The sequence below is a fragment of the Triticum aestivum genome, chromosome 5B (assembly GCF_018294505.1).
Source record: "Triticum aestivum cultivar Chinese Spring chromosome 5B, IWGSC CS RefSeq v2.1, whole genome shotgun sequence".
Lineage (NCBI taxonomy): Eukaryota > Viridiplantae > Streptophyta > Magnoliopsida > Poales > Poaceae > Triticum > Triticum aestivum.
The window spans coordinates 76,935,507-76,954,198 of record NC_057807.1 but is presented as its reverse complement, the minus strand read 5'-3'; the positions used below and the strand labels follow the sequence as shown (position 1 = coordinate 76,954,198).

General features: G+C 51.9%; 1 pseudogene; it reads left to right on the top strand.

The window, feature by feature from the left end:
- Nucleotides 1–11,318: 11,318 nt before the first annotated feature.
- LOC123114661 (U-box domain-containing protein 21-like) lies at nt 11,319–13,139 on the top strand (annotated as a pseudogene).
- The last annotated feature ends 5,553 nt before the right edge of the window (nt 13,140–18,692 follow it).

Below are 18,692 nucleotides of genomic sequence, written 5' to 3'. Positions count from 1 at the left end.
AAGGCGCTTCCATCAAGGAAGAACACCGCACTGTTATGAGTGCGGTGATTCAGAAGGTCCAGCTCGCGAAGAGCGGGCTGACCGAAGCCTGCAGTAGCCTTTTAACAGGCTTTGAGGTAAGAAGTTAAAATTGTGTAATGTAATACCGCATAGACAGTAGCCCCTGATGCTCGGTTTGGTGTTCGAAAAGAAAAGCCGGACTGAGGATCTAAAAAGATATTCGCAGGTTGCTAATAAATTATGTCAATATGGGTTTGCAGGATGTGCTGCTGACCTCTGCCGCACTGACTGCGGAGGTTGGTACATTAAAGCAAGATCTCGAGCGGTCCGAGCGAGAGCTCGGCCATGCCAAGAGGCAGCTCGAGGACAAAGAAGGTGAGTAGCACCACTTTGAATTGTTACCTTACAGAAAAGGATTTTGGTCGCAATAAAATTAACAAGGATAATATGGGTATTGCAGGGGCCACAAACGAGGTGGCAGCCCTGAAGGAGGCTGTATCCGCGGCCGAACGCAGTGCGGCCGCGGAACGGGCAGAGCGAGAAAAGCAGGAGGCACAGGTGGCGGAAGTGCGGCAAGAGCTCCAGGCTCTCATGGAGAAGCATGAGAGCTTGGAGCGCGACTCCAAGACTTGAGAGTCCGAGCTTGCCTCGGCTCTCGAAAGTGCCAAGTCCGCCAAGGCCGAGGCCCGTAAGGCCCTTCAGGAGGTTGAAGATGTGAAGAAGATAGCGGCGGGTAAGGCATTTTTCATGCAAAGCAAGCATGTTAATGTAAACTACCTGACACTTACCCGCATTCGGAGCTCTCCAGGGGCGTTTGTAGATCTGTCGCATAGTGTGTCCGATGCCACCGCATTCTACCGTGGCGAGGAGGGGAGCTCAACGAAGAAGGTTTTCTGGTCTCAGTACGCTAAGGCCGGCCATCCGGTGCCCCCGAGCGACCAGCTGAAGCAGCTGGTCGAACTCCACAAGGTAGCTGAGGAGGCCATGAAGGGCCTTATAGTCCGGCTGTGGCCTGGACAGGCCATGCCTGGGAGCTACTTCGGCCTCGTGCGGCGGCTGGTGGATGCGTGCCCCTGGGTGGAGGTCATCAAGTGCTCCGCCTGTATTGAAGGTGCTCGTCAGGCCCTTGCCCGCACAAAGGTGCACTGGGGCAGGCTGGATGCGGAGAGGCTTCTTACTGACCCACCGCCACTGGGCAAGGAGTACCGTACGCCCGAATTGTATTATAAAACTGTCCTGGAGGGAGCCCGCGACATTGCGGACAAATTCCCTAGAGATGTAATTTTTGAGTGAACTCGCTGTGTATTATCCTGTGCGCTGAAACTTTGTTCATGTGCGCTTTAAGCAACGCTTGTTTAATTTAAAATATTACCTTCTGTGCGGCCGTTTATAAAATCTGAGAGATGGCAAGTCGTTGGCTTCAACCCCCAAGCCGCAAGTGCTGGGGTGTTCGGGATAACTTGAGCACTCTTGTTCCCATTTTTGGGTCCATCTAGGGAGGCGCTCAACACAACGAACAAGGCAACTGGACTTATAATGCTTGAACACTCTCACTTAGCCATAGAATTCTATAATTTTAAATTTCGGCGAAGCCCCTAGTATTCGGAAGACCGAATTCGGGGCGCTATCCACGCCGTCGTCGGACATTATCCGGAACTTCGCTCGAAGCGGCGTGAGTCTTTAAGGACCCGAAAAGACCTCTCGAACAGCGACCAGTCTCTCGCCTTATCATGCCGGTCAGTTTTAGCTTTCTCCACTGAGGCGCTCGCCCAGCTCAACCGGGGCGCAATCGCAGTGGTTCTCCCAGTGCCACCTTAGCCGACGGAACGGAACGTAAGGCACCAAAACGTGGGAGCCGGGCAAACCCAACTATTGACCCAAGACATGATTCGGAGCCGATTCATATAATGCTATAAGTTCGGGGTGCCGCACTTGTGAAAGTGTTCGGACTTATCACACCATAATGTGGGGAACGTAAGCCCCTGGTGTATTAGGCCGTATCGAAATATACGGGTGCGAGATGTCATGTAATGAACATATATATGTAATAACAGGCAAAAAAGTGCTGCATCATTTATTAAAGGAAGTCTGCTATGAGTGCGGACTGATACAAATAGTGCGGTAAGCAAGGGTTTTGGACTAGTTAAACATGTCCCCCTCCAGGGATGGGCTACGGACTTGGTGTATATAATCAAATTTAATGCTCGTAATTGAGACCACCTGAGTGTTCGTCGCCGCATTCTTTCTTCCCCGGCTGTTGCATCATGAGTTCGGCAGGTTCACCGCCGGACAGGGCCTCTGGCTAACGGAGTCCTGTGTATACAAAGAAGGAAAATAATAATAAGAAAGAGTGACACACTTGCGAGCCCCTGGTGTGGTCGAGCCGCACTCTGGGTCCATTGTGGTCGTGCCCCTTCCCCTACGCCCATGGTATCTCCAAAGCGTAATGATGTACGCGGAGGGTTGTTCTTGCAATCATGCGAGGGCGGGGGTTAGGGCCGTATTGCTACGCGTGCTCGGATCGTGCCAGGTAGTCTTGGTTGGTGTTGTTTTGGGCGCGTTTGGTTGTATCCGTCCGTTTAACGGCCGGACTCGAAAATTGCCTTAAAAGGCTGCTCTGTATTTCTGCCGCGAGAGCCGCTTTATGTTCCTCCGTTCGGAGGGAGCGGTCCATATTTCCGTTGACCGTGATGACTCCACGAGGGCCTGGCATCTTGAGCTTGAGGTATGCATAATGCGGCACCGCGTTGAACTTTGCAAACGCGGTTCGTCCGAGCAGAGCGTGATAGCCACTGCGAAATGGGACTATGTCGAAGATTAACTCCTCGCTTCGGAAATTATCCGGGGATCCGAAGACCACTTCCAGTGTGACTGAGCCTGTACAATTGGCCTCCACACCTGGTATGACGCCTTTAAAGGTTGTCTTTGTAGGTTTAATCCTTGAGGGGTCTATGCCCATCTTGCGCACTGTATCCTGATAAAGCAGGTTCAGGCTACTGCCGCCGTCCATCAGGACTCTCGTGAGGTGAAATCCATCGATGATTGGGTCTAAAACCAATGCGGCGAATCCGCCATGGCGGATGCTGGTCGGATGGTCTCTTCGATCGAAAGTGATCGGACAAGAGGACCATGGATTGAACTTCGGGGCGACTGGCTCCATCGCGTATACGTCCCTTAGTGCACGCTTCCGCTCCCTCTTGGGTATATGGGTTGCGTAAATCATGTTCACCGTCCGCACTTGTGGGGGGAAACCCTTCTGTCCTCTATTGTTCAGCGGTCGGGTCTCTTCCTCGTCGTCGCTGTTTAGCCCCTTGTCGTTGTTTTCGGCAATTAACTTGCCTGCCTGCTTGAACACCCAGCAGTCTCTGTTGGTGTGATTAGCTGGCTTTTCAGGGGTACCATGTATCTGGCATAAGCGGTCGAGTATTCGGTCCAAATTGGACGGACCCGGAGTGGTTCTTTTGAATGGCTTCTTCCGCTGACCGGGTTTGGAGCCTCGGAATCCGGCGTTGACTGCCGTATCCTCCTTGTCGTCGCCGTTAATGCGGCGTTTATTTTTGCTTTGACGCGACCTGCCATTGTGGTCCTTAGTATCCGAACTGCCAGAATTTTTACTGAGGTTGTTGCTGCGGGCTAGCCAGCTATCCTCTCCCGCGCAAAAGCGGGTCATTAATGATGTGAGGGCTGCCATGGATTTCGGCTTTTCCTGTCCCAGGTGCCGGGCTAGCCACTCGTCGCGGATGTTATGTTTGAAGGCTGCGAGGGCCTCTGCATCCGGACAGTCGACGATTTGGTTTTTCTTTGTCAAGAACCGTGTCCAGAATTGTCTGGCCGATTCGTCTGGCTGCTGAATTATGTGGCTTAGGTCATCGGCGTCTGGTGGCCGCACATACATGCCCTGGAAGTTGTCGAGGAATGCGGCTTCCAGGTCTTCCCAACACCCAATTGACTCTGCGGGCAAGCTGTTAAGCCAATGCCGAGCTGGTCCTTTAAGCTTGAGTGGGAGATATTTGATGGCATGGAGATCGTCGCCGCGGGCCATATGGATGTGAAGGAGATAATCTTCGATCCAAACCGCGGGGTCTGTTGTGCCATCGTAGGATTCGATGTTTACAGGTTTGAACCCTTCGGGGATTTGATGATCCATTACTTCTTCAGTGAAGCATAGCGGGTGTGCGGCGCCTCTATATTGAGCAATATCGCGACGTAGCTCGAGAGAGCGTTGTCTGCTGTGTTTGGCCCGGCCGGGGTTATTGTATCCGGCGCGACGGTATTCGTCGTGGGTCGTGGGGCGCCCACGTGATCCGTAGATGGATCTGGATTGCCTTGCTTTGTCCTCCAATACGTCTCGCAAGTCCGGCGCGTTCCCTCTTGGCTTCGTACTTTTGGAGCGATGCCGGGGTACGGTCTTGGTGGAGGGCCTGGATGCCTCTCTGTCGCGACCACGGGGTGGTCGGTCGGCCGTATCATGCGCTGGTGATGAAGGTATGTATGCTTGTTCCTCTAATCGCGGGAGCAACTTGCGTCTTGGGTAGCTTTTGGAGGGGCGTTCGAGTTTATACTCTTCGGCCACGAGGACCTCGGTCCATCGATCGGCCAGCAGGCCTGATCAGCTTGAAGCTGATACTGCTTTTTCTTTAGGCTATTTGCTGTGGCGATAAGCCTGCGTTTAAAACGCTCTTGTTCGACGGGATCCTCGGGCACGATGAATTCGTCGTCGTTGAGGCTTGCCTCGTCTTCGGAGGGAGGTGTATAGTTATATTCCTCGACCTCTTTGTCCACCGCCCTCTCGTGGGGGCTTGCTTCTGCATCCTCCTGCGCTGAGTCTTGCTGGAGGGGATTGTCTTCGGCACTCTCTGGGGTATTATTATCTCCTGTGCCGGAATCTCCATTCTTGCTGTGGCAGGATTTAGAGCGGCGCTGCTGACGCCGGCGCTTGGGCTGTTTCTTTAAGGAATCTGCCTCCGCTGCTTCTTCGCCGTCCCCGTCTTTTGGGGTGTCCACCATGTATATGTCGTATGACGAGGTGGTCTTCCAGTGCCCTGTAGGCGCTGGTTCCTGTTCGTCTCCGGCATCGTCGTCCATAGCGTCGATGTCTTTGGAGTCGTAGTCTAGCATGTCGGTTAGATCGTCGACAGTGGCTACAAAGTGGGTGGTGGGTGGGCTCTGAATTTCTTCGTCGTCCGTATCCCAACCATCCTGGCCATAATCCGTCCCGGACTCTCCGGATAGCGAGAGATGCTTTAGCGAATTTAGGATGTCGCCAAAGGGAGAGTGTTGGAAGATGTCCGCGGCGGTGAATTCCATAACCGGCGCCCAATCAGATTCGGTTGGCAGGGGCGTGGGAGGTCCGGAGTCCGGCAAGGAGTCCGGCACCTCGGAGTCACGAGCTTCGTGAGGGACAAGGTTAGTGTTCGGCTCCATCGCCGTAGAAGTTGCGGCCCTCGAGGCGGTGTCCAACCACCGGTCCTCGACCTGGGCGATCGGCTCCGGACTAAGGGCCGGAGGGATTCTTGTGCGGCCACCAAGGCACTGTTCGGCGGCAGAGCTAGATCATGCCCATCGTAACAGTGCGGCGCGCTTGTCCGTGGCTCGAGCCCATCGAAGATCAAGTCCCCGCGGATGTCGGCCGTGAAGTTTAGGCTTTCGAATCTGACCTGACGGCCAGGGGCATAGCTTTCGATCTGCTCCAGATGGCCAAGTGAATTAGCCCGCAGTGCGAAGCCGCCGAATACGAAGATCTGTCCGGGGAGAAAAGTCTCACCCTGGACAGCATTGTTGATTGAAGACACCATCGAGCCTATCATTGACGACACAGAGGAACTCTCAATGAAAGCACCAATGTCGGTGTCAAAACCGGCGGATCTCGGGTAGGGGGTCCCGAACTGTGCGTCTAGGCGGATGGTAACAGGAGACAAGGGACACGATGTTTTACCCAGGTTCGGGCCCTCTTGATGGAGGTAAAACCCTACGTCCTGCTTGATTAATATCGATGATATGGGTAGTACAAGAGTGGATCTACCCCGAGATCAAGGAGGCTAAACCCTAAAGCTAGCCTATGGTATGATTGTTGTAATGTATGTTGTGTCCTACAGAGTAAAGCCCTTCGGTTTATATAGACACCGGAGAAGGCTAGGGTTACACAGAGGCGGTTACAATGGTATGAGATCTACATATCCGTATCGCCAAGCTTGCCTTCCACGCCAAGGAAAGTCCCATCCAGACACGGGACGGAGTCTTCAATCTTGTATCTTCGTAGTCTTGGAGTCCAGCGGACGATGATAATCCGGCTGTCCGGACACCCCCTAGTCCAGGACTCCCTCAAGGCCCGAAGAAAAAGTTGAGCTCGGATGAAAAGTTTGAGATCATAGAAATCGCGCCCGACGGTGAACCGATTGAACCCATCCGGACAAGGAAGGCATTTTCTGCTCAGTGCGGGGTTCTTGTTAGGGACAGGATCCCGATCAACATCCAGCAATGGTATAAGCCTGCTAAGGATGAAGACGTTGAGGTGTCTTATGTCAATGATATGCAGAAAGAAGATCTTTGGACTGAGCTGAAGGCAAATTTCACCCTACCGCCAGAGGAGGACCCGGAGAAGCCAGTTAAAGAGTAATTAATCAAGTCTTGTGCTCTTAAGAAGATGGCAGGCCTAATGAGGAGGTGGAGGAAAGAGCTGAACCAGTTTGTCAAGAAAAAAAGACACCAGAATTCATCGGCAAATATGAGAAGATCAAAGATCACTGGCCCGCATTTGTGGCCCACAAGACATCGGAAAAGAGTAAGAAGATGTCGGAGACAAACAAGAAAAATGCTGCAAAGAAGAAGCTTCACCATCGCACGGGGTCAGGTGGCTACCTCAAAGCCCGGCCTAAGTGGTCCAAGGCTGAGCATGATCTGCTTGAAAAAGGGATCGAACCAGAGACAATGCGCTGGCCAGACCGTTGCCGGACTTGGTTCTTCGGGGCTGGCGGAACCTTGGACCCTGTAACAGGGCAGTGTCAGTGGACGGACGAGCAACTGCAAACACCAGTCAAGAACCTTCGACACTATATCGATGCAGCGCAGCGAGGGACGTTCCTTCCAAACAGGGAGAAGGACGAGCTCACAATGGCCCTTGGGAATCCCGAGCAACCTGGACGGACACGAGGCACGCCAGGCTCCCTTCCGTGGAAGGTTGGTTTTCCAGACGCAGGGGGTTACAAAACCCACGAGAGGAGGAAGAAACTGGAGCAGGACCAAATGCAGGTGCTGCTTGGAAGGGTAATGGGGCTAGAGGATCGATAAGAGGAACGAGAAGCAGCAGATCGCAACAAACGACATGCCGAAGCTTCCCCCGAAGCTACCCCGCCATCTCAGCGGAGAAGCAGCGTGGCTTCCACCGAGCTGCTTCAGCCGGAGCATGTCTTGACGGCTCCTGCCAGCTATCCCGTGGATGGTATCACGGAGTCTCAAAATTGCCACATTATGGCGCGATGGATGAATTTCAAGGTCAAGGCGGCTGTTGGCCAAGTTTATCCTAGTGGACCCGGCACAACTTATCACTGCCAGCCGATTCCAGAAGGATTTGCTAAGGTGATGGTGGATGAAATAACGGAGGGATTTGAGGACCTCGCGCTTGAGCACCCTACCGGTGAAGGGGAGACTAGGCTGGGTTCTGCTCTGAAGACTCCATGCCTATGGCGGAAGGAGCTCATCAACCTTCTGAACTGGACGCCTCCGCCTCCTCCTCCTCCTCCGGCGAGTCAGGGCACTCCGCCTCCTCCACCGCCTCCTCCTCCGGTGAGTGACGATCAGGGCACGCGTGGCGGCACTCCGCCTCCTCCACCGCCTCCTCCTCCGGCGAGTGACGATCAGGGCACGCGTGGCGGCACTCCGCCTCCTTCTCCGGTGCGTGGCGGCACTCCGCCTCCTCCTTCTCCGCCTTGCCAGCAAGGGCGGAAGAGACCCGCCGCCGCCCCGGCTGCTCCAGCGCGTCGTAGTCCTTCTCCTCCGCCTCGTAAGCAAGCACGAAAGAAGACAGACGCCGCAGCCGCTCCGTCTGCTCCAGCGTCTAGCAGCACAAGAAGAGAGAGGCAATACAGATACGGTCCACCTCTAAAGCCTGTAGTGAAGTTACCGTACGAGAGGACCAAGGAGGAAAACAATACGATCGTGCAGGCCCAAGTGAAGGAGTTCTTTGAAGGGGTGAAAGCAAAGATACATCCACCTCCGGAGGAGAAGGTAGATCCGGTGAAAGCAAAGCGCACTCTCGATGCCCTGAGGAAACCACCAAAGTCTCCACCGAGAACCAACTATGAGCGCATTACTGAACAGACATATCTCCAAGCCAAGCGGTTGGGAACTACTGTCAGTGATAAAAGGTCAAAAGAACAACGAGCAAAGGGGAAAAAATTGCCCAGCTCGGCGAACAAGCACAGCAATCGTGCCCCCCGCTCAATGTGTCTAATCCTCCGGGGACGGTGGCCGGTTATGGCAATCATGAAGATTACCTGCCTGACGATGCACTTCCTGATTTCATGGAGGTGGACGTATTCAGATACGAGTACGGGGAGCCTCTCGTCAAAGATGAAAAATCTCTGACAACAATGATGCGAAGATTCCATAGTTGGTACATGAAAACCTGCAGAGAGTCTAAGGGGACGAACAGTTTGTATCTGAACATTAAAGAGGAGCACGACCTCGTTTCAAATGATCTGTTGTGTGTTCCATTTGAGGAGTTCTTCGAGTTCTTCACAAAAGGCCCTCGATAAATTAATGGTCTTTTGCTACTGCCTGTAAGTACTATTTCTGTCATTAGTCTCTATATATAGCTCGGCTCTTTCATTGCATGTATTTATAATTAATTATCCTCAATATATTATGCAGATTGAAGATCGTCGAGTGCAAAAAAAAAATGAAATCTATGATATTGGGTTCATTAACACAAATATCATAGATGTATTTCTGGTTGAAAAGAACGTCGAAGAGGCCGAGGACAACTTGCTACAATCGTTAATCAAAAATCAAAACAAAGATACCATACTCTTTCCTTACAACGGCCCGTGAGTGTTACTGTCATGTGCATATTCGGTTTCCCTTTTTACTCTAGCGATGTTAATGTAATTGATGAGTTATGCATGCGTGTGCAGGTACCACTATATTCTTCTGGAGATTAAGCTTGAGCGTGGACTAGTAACCGTCTTAGACTCCAGACGGAAAGATCCCAGCACCTATGCGGACATGACTGAAATGCTCAGCAAGTAAGTTCAATCGATCATTATCGCACCATATCGGCAACTTTTTGTTCATTTCCTGATATCTCAAGTAATAATAATTATTTTTTTGTCTTGCAGGGTTTGGAAACAGTTCACCGCACAAGCTCCGGGACTGCCGAAGGAGCTGCGATATGTATACCCGAAAGTAAGTACTACTGGCTAGCTAGTTGCGCGCATCTCCCGTTGATTCTATAGCTATACTTTCATCAATGCCATTTATAATGCTTCATTATCAGTTTGATTGACCTCTATTTCTTGTAAAGTGCTTGTGGCAAGAGGAAGGGAATGATTTCTGTGGATACTACGTGTGCGAGTTCATCCACAACGCAACTTTGAAAAAAGCGAGGCTACTCTAGGAGACAATATGAAGTGCGTAAGCAATAATATTCACAATTTCATTTTATTACACCATCATTCCTGTTGAGTTTCATTCATATATATGTATTAATTAACCCCCTTCTTCAAATTAATTAGACGTGGCAGATGCGGGATGAACTCCTAGAACCAGATCGCATGAAAGCAATTCAAGAGGAATTGGCGGGATTCTTTCTTGAACACGTCATCAGTAAAGCCGGAGAATACCATGTGGAAGTTGATTTCAAATGCTAGGGGTTTGTAATTAAGAGATCTTATATAGATTGTACATGTATGTAGCCAGTAAAAAACTTGTTGTTCGACCAATCTCTCGGAGAAGGAGAGGTCGATCGATCACTTCTCTCGGTATGCATGACGAACTTCTGTACTGAATGGTTCTCTCGATCACTTATGTATATATACTACGTAGCGTCGACCAAGCACGGACATAAAAGAGGACACTTCTCTCTATTAATTAGCTAGCTAACACAATATACGAAACACCTAAATTAACCCCCCAAAACCCCCAACCCCCCTCCTTAAAAAAAACAAAAACCCCAGCCACTAGAATGCAGACGCGTGGATGCCTTTTGGTCCCTGTTGGAGCCACCAACCGGGACCAAAGGCCCCCTGACTGGGCTCGGCGCACAGGGCCACGTGGAGGCACATTGGTCCCGTTTCGTGTTTGAACCGGGACTAATGGGTTGAGGTATTAGTAACGACCCAGGCCCTTACGAACCGGGACTAATGGGTGGTTTTCTACTAGTGCGAACGTGACGCCCGTGTTGAACACCCCGGAGTAGACCACCGTGGCCAGCTGCAGATCCCAGCGCAGCGTCCACATGGGCGCCCATCCATATAAGTCGCCGGCGGGGGCGAGGATGATCGCCACGGGGACGAACAGGGTGGACTGCAGGCAGCCCACGAGGCACGTGAGCGCCGTGGCCGAGTACCGGTACGGGAACACCTTGGCGACCTTAGCCTGCACGACGAACCAGAGCCCGTAGCTGACGCAGCTCCCGCACAGGAACAGCGTGCCGACGGCCATGTCGCCGTCGCCGTGGGGCGTGGCGAGGTGGGGGTTGGCGTGGAAGGACATCCCGAGGTGCGGCAGCCGGAGATGGGTGCCCTTGCAGAGGCTGACGACCATGGTGCCGGCGACGCCCACCACCGCTCCGAGGAGCTTCATCCCACTGGGCCAGGCGGCGAGGGAGAGCTGCTCGACCCGGAGCGCGGCAGCGATGATGAAGGTGGCGACGGGGATGAGGTTGAGGAAGTTGACGGCGTAGGCGGCGCCGGTGGCACGCAGGCCGCAGTAGTACAGCCCCGGAGCCAGCAGTACTCTACATACAACCATATACTTGCATGAGAGGAATAATATAATGTAAAATCGAAAATAACTAAGAATTAGTTTATGCATAATATATATTGTATTACGGAATTAATCTGCATCTGCACATCTCTATTCCAACTATATATACTGCTTTTTTTAGGATCATGCTGCTTTTCTTCTACTCGGTAAGATTATAAGCTTTCCTTGAAAAATCATGTTTTTTTCTTCAGATTTGCTGTTTCATTAATTATAACTGAGGTTTGACAGAAGTTTGCAAACGGGCAAATCACACATGCATTTCTAAAGATAGAACTGCTGGCTGCATAAAATACACACGCTACTAGTTGTAAGAGTAGATTAGGAGTTTAAGTGCGATGGATGCTAACCCGAACATTGCGTTCAGGGAAATCCAGCCCATCACTCGCGAGTTCACCACCTTCTCAGCACTCACGTCCCTGCAATAACTTATTTAATTAATTACTATCGAAAAACAATTAGGCAGGAACTTATTAATCAGTGCAAAAAGGAAAACTACTCCCACAGTTGAAAAGAGGGAGTAGTTTGTAAGGAACTCCTTCCCATATACTGCATGCATGCATCGATGGGAAGAGACGTACGTTACCTTAGTTGTTCTCAACAGCAAAAAAAAATAGCATCCCAGTTAATCTCTACTATTAAAGGGCAATCTGCCGTCGTCGTGATGGTTCGACCAACATCCCTCTCCCTGCTATCGTCAGAAAAAATAGCCACGATCAAAACCACCCACGATGGAAAAAACAGAGCACGCACAAAAAGATCGCAGAAGCAGTCCACGTTCCCTCGAAGCAAGCCTTGCTTCGCACAATTGAAAAAAAAAGAAACAACCACGACCCACTATCGTCCCACGTCCCACATATCGTCTCCCAGTTTCCCCTACCTCTCGCTCCTGATCCATCCTCTCTCTCGATCTCGTGAGAAAAATCGCCGCCGCCGTCCCCCACACTCGTGTGCAAGTGCAACTGCCCATCTGCATCGCCGTCCGACGCCCTTGTACGACCTGCTTGCCTCTGCCACCGCAACAGCCGTCGGTTCCATGGACTACGCCGCCGACGACTTAGGAGGTTGACCCCTGTGGGGAAGCTGGCGGGAGGCCAACGCCGTCGAGGCGCTCGCCGCCGTGTCCGCCGCCACGAGGCGCGGGAATTCGGCAGCTTGCTGGCAGGGCCAGGGCTATCGGGTAGGAGAGCGACGCTTTCCAGAGCCTCACCGGTGAGCCCGTGTATTGCACCAGCGCCGCTGTATTGGGCGCGTTGGGAAGATCTTGGCGGCCCTTACCGTGTTCTTCCCGGTCGACGAGGAGGCCCGGCGCTACACTGCCTCCCCGACATCTCTCAAGACCCTCGTCTCGGTGCTCTCCCACGGTGACCTTGCCGCATGGGCCAGCGCCGCCATCGTCCTCCACAAGCTCGCCTCGTCCCCCGACTGGCACACCGTCGACGTCATCTCGAGGACGCCCGGCGTGTGCAGCGCACTCGTCGGCCTCGTCAGGAAACCCATGTCCCCGCAGGCCAACAAGGCCGCCCTCGTCACGGCCTACTACCTCGTCTTCGGCAGCAACCGCGCGGCCGCCCGCTTCGCCGAGCTAGGGCAGTGCTCATCGTTGTGGAGCTCGTCCTGGACGCTGACAAGAGGACGAGCGAGAAGGCACTGGCCGTGCTGGACGGCGTCCTGTGCTGACACCGGCCTTGAGTCCGTGCGTGCGCACGCGCTGGTCGTGCCGTGCTGGTCAAGAAGATGTTGCGTCTCTGCGCTCTGGCGCCTCTGCCGTGCCGCGGACACTGGCGCCGGCGCGTGCTGCGACGAGGCGCTGCGTGTGGGCACCTTCAAGAAGCTGCTCCAGGTGGGCTGCGGCGGCGTGACCAAAGATCGGGCCAACGAGCTGCTCAATGGTTTCAGGGGCAGCGTAGAGTGCATCGAGACGATGGACTTCAGGGAGCTCAAGAGGCCATTTTGATCGGTGTGAGTGATGAAGTTTTAGCTTCTGCTTTCACCCTTGTTTCGATTGTATTGGGAGCTAGATTGGATGTGTGGATAAAACATACACCAGGATGACTAGATTTTTTTTACCCCATAACTGAATACTCGTACACTGAATGATCAACACAAAAGAGAACTGAACATTGTCATGTTTATTTATCTTCATAGTTTGGAAGTTATTTCGGGTTATTTACGATTTTGAAGTGATCCACACATTATAGAATTCCATCAAGAGTTGAGAAACATAAGTCTATTTTTGTGGTCATCATGATGTTGATAAACTCCTATATTCCTCTTTCTCTGAGTAGTATGCTCCAATTTTGGGGTCATCATGCGTATTGCAGCTTGAATCATGTTCAGTTCCTCTCTCTACACGTTTGGAAGTCAATCATGCATAGCAAGATAGAAAATCTATTTTTAATTAAGATGTCCATAAAAAACATTTACTTGTGAATATTTGAATAACGGAGCAAGATATGTAACCTTGCCTTCTCCCTGAAGAAATGATTCCCGTTGTGAATTAGGTCAATCTCGAACACCATATTTACTATTTAGTAGACCAACAACGTGCTCTTATCATATTTGTGTATCCTTACTATTTTTCTTATTAAAGAAAGGATACAAGTATGATGGTGGAGAGCTTAGAATCTATTATGTGTGCACGTATTCCTCCAGTGTTGCGCTCACTCTTTTTCCATAGAGGCTCAACCAGGAGAAGCACCTGGGCCTATCACTCATGGACATACTTGTTCATGCATCTCAGAGGTAACACTCACCCTGCTTCAACAAAGTGATCATACTAGGGCGTTGGAGCATTCATAATCATGAAAATATCTTCATATTTGATGGAGACATATTAGTTCAATGTTCGAAGTTACATTGGTTATACACGTGGCTACCCCATTCGAGATATACAAGGGGAGTTGATGATTGTATGTCCCTTTGTTGGTATGTCGTCGTCGCAACTCACTATTTCTCTAGACACATGTGCACCATTTCATATATCTTCTAATGTTTTGAAGAAGTGACCAAGCGATAGTTAGGGCAAAATGACTAACATTTGAATTGACGACAATGATAGAGCAAAGATGGATGAATTCTATGGATGTGGAGAGGAGGAACGACCGGGAGAAAGCCGCTTTTTCTAGATGCAAGGAAGGTCGTGGAAGAGATGATGGCATAGGAAGTTAAGGACACACTTCTAATTTGTAAAATATACATCAAGGGTCTCTCTTACTCACGTTAAAAAGAGACATGATAGAGAAAGCAACGGGAGAAAGAATTGGTAGTCGCTATTATATCGATCAATATCCGTCATGTTTGACATGCACTTCTGAATTAGAACAATGATCGATGTATACATTTTTTTAAGTCCCGTGGCAACGCACGGGCATTCAACTAGTTAGCACTAACGTGTTGTGCTCTCACCTGAAGAGGCTATATTCACAGGAGTAGGTGTGACTTTCCAAATGGACAGGGACACAGAGTAGCAGTAGCATAGTACATTAATTAGTGCTGATGTGCGATCTCGGTCGATTAAGCAGTTGGCGTGTCTAGCGCTAGCTAGCTGTGAGCAAACTGACACTGCCCCGTACTAAAAGTAAAACACAGACCAAGTGAAGTGATCCTTGTCCCAACTTTCCAGTTCTGTCAAATGCTTTCCTGCTAGCCGTGCACAAAAGAGATTGCGGTAGGCAATCGATCGAGGAGGACCAAAACGAACGCGCGCGCACACACACAACTAAGGAGTAGCAGGGTTAGTGCATGCATTTTCCAAATCGGGGCAGAGTACATTAATTAGTGCAGCTACCGTGTCACTTGTCGATCCATCGATCAGCACAAATTGATGGACAGAGTTACATTATGCGTGTAGTGTATTGCTAATCAAATATAAACTATGCGTTAATGATATATGTCCATCCATCATATTAACAAGGCAGCTAATCGGCCGGCGCGGGTCCAATATGTCCATCGAGCTAGCTAGCTACTCCCTTCGCTGATGGCCGGCGTCTCAAGCATAGCATAGGAAATTAATTATTAATAAAGAACTACTGCTCCTCGCAAAAAAAAAAAAGAACTACTGGTGTACTGAAACAAAAGACAGGTCATGAATGATGCATCGAAAAAATACCGTCACATCGCACGCCGCGAACGCGGCGAACACGCATCGTACGCCGTACGTGCGTGCGTGCGTGCAAATTAAATGTTGCACCATAGTAATACCATACTACCATCCATCGATCGATCGATCGATCACGCGGCGGCGACGAGGTTGCGGTAGAGGAGCAGGATGAGGGGGTGCATGTCGCTGAGAGCCACCTTGGTAAGCAGCATGGTCACCACCGTCAGCACCAGCACAAGCACCATGCCGGCCGGCAGCGCGACCTGCTCCGCCCGCCTCCTCCTCCCTGCCTCATACTCCGCCACGGTCATCACGGCCACGTCGTCGCCGCGCCCCGCCATGTCCAGCGTCGATCAGGGGACGGCCTATCGAGAGCTTAATTTCCTGGGATGCGATCGAGCAAGGAGCAACGCAACGCCGAGAGGAGGGGGGAGATGTATATATAGCCACGAGCGAACAAGCAAGCGATATGATGGTGGAATGCAGCTGGCTGGTGGCTTTGCGTCGCGCTAGTGGCTACGTGGTCACTGACCGGTTAGTATGGTAGGTACTATGTTTTTTTTGCGGGGTAGGTAGGAGTACTATGTTTTGAATTGAATGCATACGTACACAATGTTTCAAAATTTGGTCCATGCATGCACCTCCCTAGCTCCCCGCAAAAAAAAAAAATCAACGTCCCCAATGAATCGTGATATATGCAATATAAATAAGTACAAGGGTGTGGCTATGTCCTAGTCGATTGAGACTTAGCTAAGTCTCAATCAAGTGACATGACACAAGAAAGAAGAAATAAAAACTAAATACAAAGATTTGCCCAGATCTCAATGTTAAATCTCATGAATTTAGAGTCGACTGACATAGCCAAGTCTAAGTCGACTGAGATTTAGCAAGACCGTAAATACAATTCAAAAGATTTTACAAAAAAACTATATTTTAATTGCCTTGGCCGGTCCTGGTACAAACAAGCGAGAAAATATTTGGAATATCTTGAGAATTGAGTTATTTTTTCCTCGAGGAGGAATATTGCGCCATGAATACCGGTGGCACCACCGATATAATAACACCTACTCTCTGGTTGTTGGGGGTGCTCAATTTACCATCTTGGTAGCCTCTGCCTTACTTTGCTCGTTGTATCTCTCCCTTTTGTGTATAGTGGTTTTCATATTAATCGTCTCGTTAGGAAATAGACCTTCATTATTGTCGCGACTTCCTTTTCCCAGCAAATTGTACATATGTGCTATTTTTGGCTCTTCTTTAGCCAAATTTATATGGCTGGTGGTGCTATGTGTTTTTGGTCTTGCTCGGCCAACATGATAGGACTAATGACATGCTTGGCAGATGGATATCTTCTTTTGCATCAGATCCACGTGAGCTGGTGCTCTGTGGTGGACAACTTGGAAAAACAAGGAAATGTAGTTCGGGTAGGCACACTGCTGATGTCAAAGAAAATTAAACACTATAGTCTATAGGGATTGCAAAAACGTAGTTTGCTTGTAGTTTAGTGTTGCAAATGTAGCATGGCTTTAGCATAATGGAGGCAGCCTAATTACAATATGAGGAAGGAATTACAATCAATATGTATGAACGGGAAAAAAGACAACTCCTCACACATCAACACAGGAGAACCTCCCGGGTCGCTCTCCTCGGGCGACTCCGGAGGCCGCCGCCGCCACCTACCCTCCGCCCTTCTCCGCCACTCCCTCTCCTCGCCGTCGCCGGAGGAGGCCGCCGGGCGAGGCCTAGCGGCGGACGGCGGCGGCGAGGTTCCTCCCGTCCAGACCACCCCCACCCGCTCCTTCAAATCCAAATCGAAACTCGTCGACATGGCCATGGCGGGCGCCCGGAGCCGGTCTCTCCCACCCTCTCCCGTGCCGGATCTGGCATGCCAGCCTCCGGATCCGCCCCTCCTCCTGCTCGGGGGCGCTGTCCGTGGCCGGATTCGGACCTGACGCCATCCCGCTTGGCTGCCTCGGCTCCGGCATGCTCCCCCGGCTAGATCTCGTCCCTCTCCACTGTCGACATCGACCACCACCCATGCTGCACTGCGAGCTGGCTCCGGCGGCGCCCAAGACCGGTGGTTCCCCCTCCGATTCGTGCCTCTGCCATGCTGCTCGCGCCGGCTCTCCTCTCGTGGCGGCTGGCCGGGCATGTCCGCGCCGGGCCTTGCCATTGATGGGTGCCTCCGTCCCCGACCTTCCCCGTGTTGGACCTGCCATGGCAGTGTCCGATCTGGAGGCCTTGCCCCTGTGCCCCGTCTCGTGCTCCGCCACGGGCCTCCTCCTTCCTCCTCCGCCACCGCCCGTTCTGTTGTCGTCGTGCTCCTCTGCGGGCTCGCCAAACGAAGGTGGCGTTGTGGCTCTCTGCGTATTGGGAGCCCTCCACCTCCCAGATCCCCCGGTGGGTTGTCAATGTCTCGTGGCTTCACCTGCAGGGGGCGCCGCACCAGTGGTCCTCACTGGTGGCTCTCGGTGTCAAGGGTGCCTGCCGGCATCGCTGCCGGTTGGATTCGCCCGGATCTGGGGCCGTCCATCCCAGCGCTGCTTGGCGCTATTGGCGGTTGCTCTGCGTCTCCTCGGAGGAGGATGTGACCGGGGTTTGGGAGAAATCCATGGTCGGCCAACTGCTGCTGGCTGAGACAGCGGCGACGCTTCCCGTCGTTTCCATCTTGATGGCGCTGTCTTCATCCCCCGGTCTTGTGATGTCTTGGGTGTGCCCTGTGGAGTTCTATGCTTGGTGATGCCCTTCGACTATGCCGGTGGCACACAGGTGCCGTGGCGTCGTCTCGGCCCGGCGTGACCGCTCGAATGTACCCCATGACAGAGGTGGTGTCGCGGCGTTGTGCAGTCTTGGTTGCCCAATGCTTTTTGATTGCGTCGACTGTGCAGTGTCGTGGTTTAGTCTTGGCTCGCCGCTGCAGTTCAAGCGCCCGTGGTGCCCCTTGTTGTGATGTTTTGGGTGTGCTCTATGGAGTTCTATGCTTGGTGATGCCCTTTGACTATACCGGTGGCACACAGGTACCGTGGCGTCGTCTTGGCCCGGCGTGGCCGTTCGAATGTACCCCATTGTGTCCAGATACTTACGATTTAGCCAGGGGCTTGTCCCTGGGCTCCCACTCCTCGCCGTTGTAGGTGGTGGTGGTGGAATTGTCCGGGAGGAGGGTTTTCCCCCCTCTTGGACACCTCGGCCTCCCCTTGCGGGTCGGCCTTCCTCTTCTTCCTCCCCTCGGTGGGGGAGGGGGGATTTCCTCTTCCTCCCCCTCGTCTTCGGCGGAGGAGGGAGTCTCGACGTCGTCGGACGTCACGTCCAACGTAACCTTGCGGCGAACACCTTCTCTGGTCCCCGCGGTCTTCTTCTTGGCCTTCTTCTCCGACACCTGATAGGGCGCCGAAAACAACATCTTCGTTAGAAGAGACGATTCTGGATATTCAGGTAGCGGAGCCGGACAGTCAATCCGCTCCGCTATCGCTACCTAGTCCTGTTAACTCGGCATGGAGGCTTAGATTCCTCCCGCGAATGTGCTGGTAAAAGGCACATCTTGCAAAATATAAAAACTTACCGGATTGGCTGGGCGCTTTGTGCTGAGTCCGTGATCTTCGGTTATGGGCGGTGG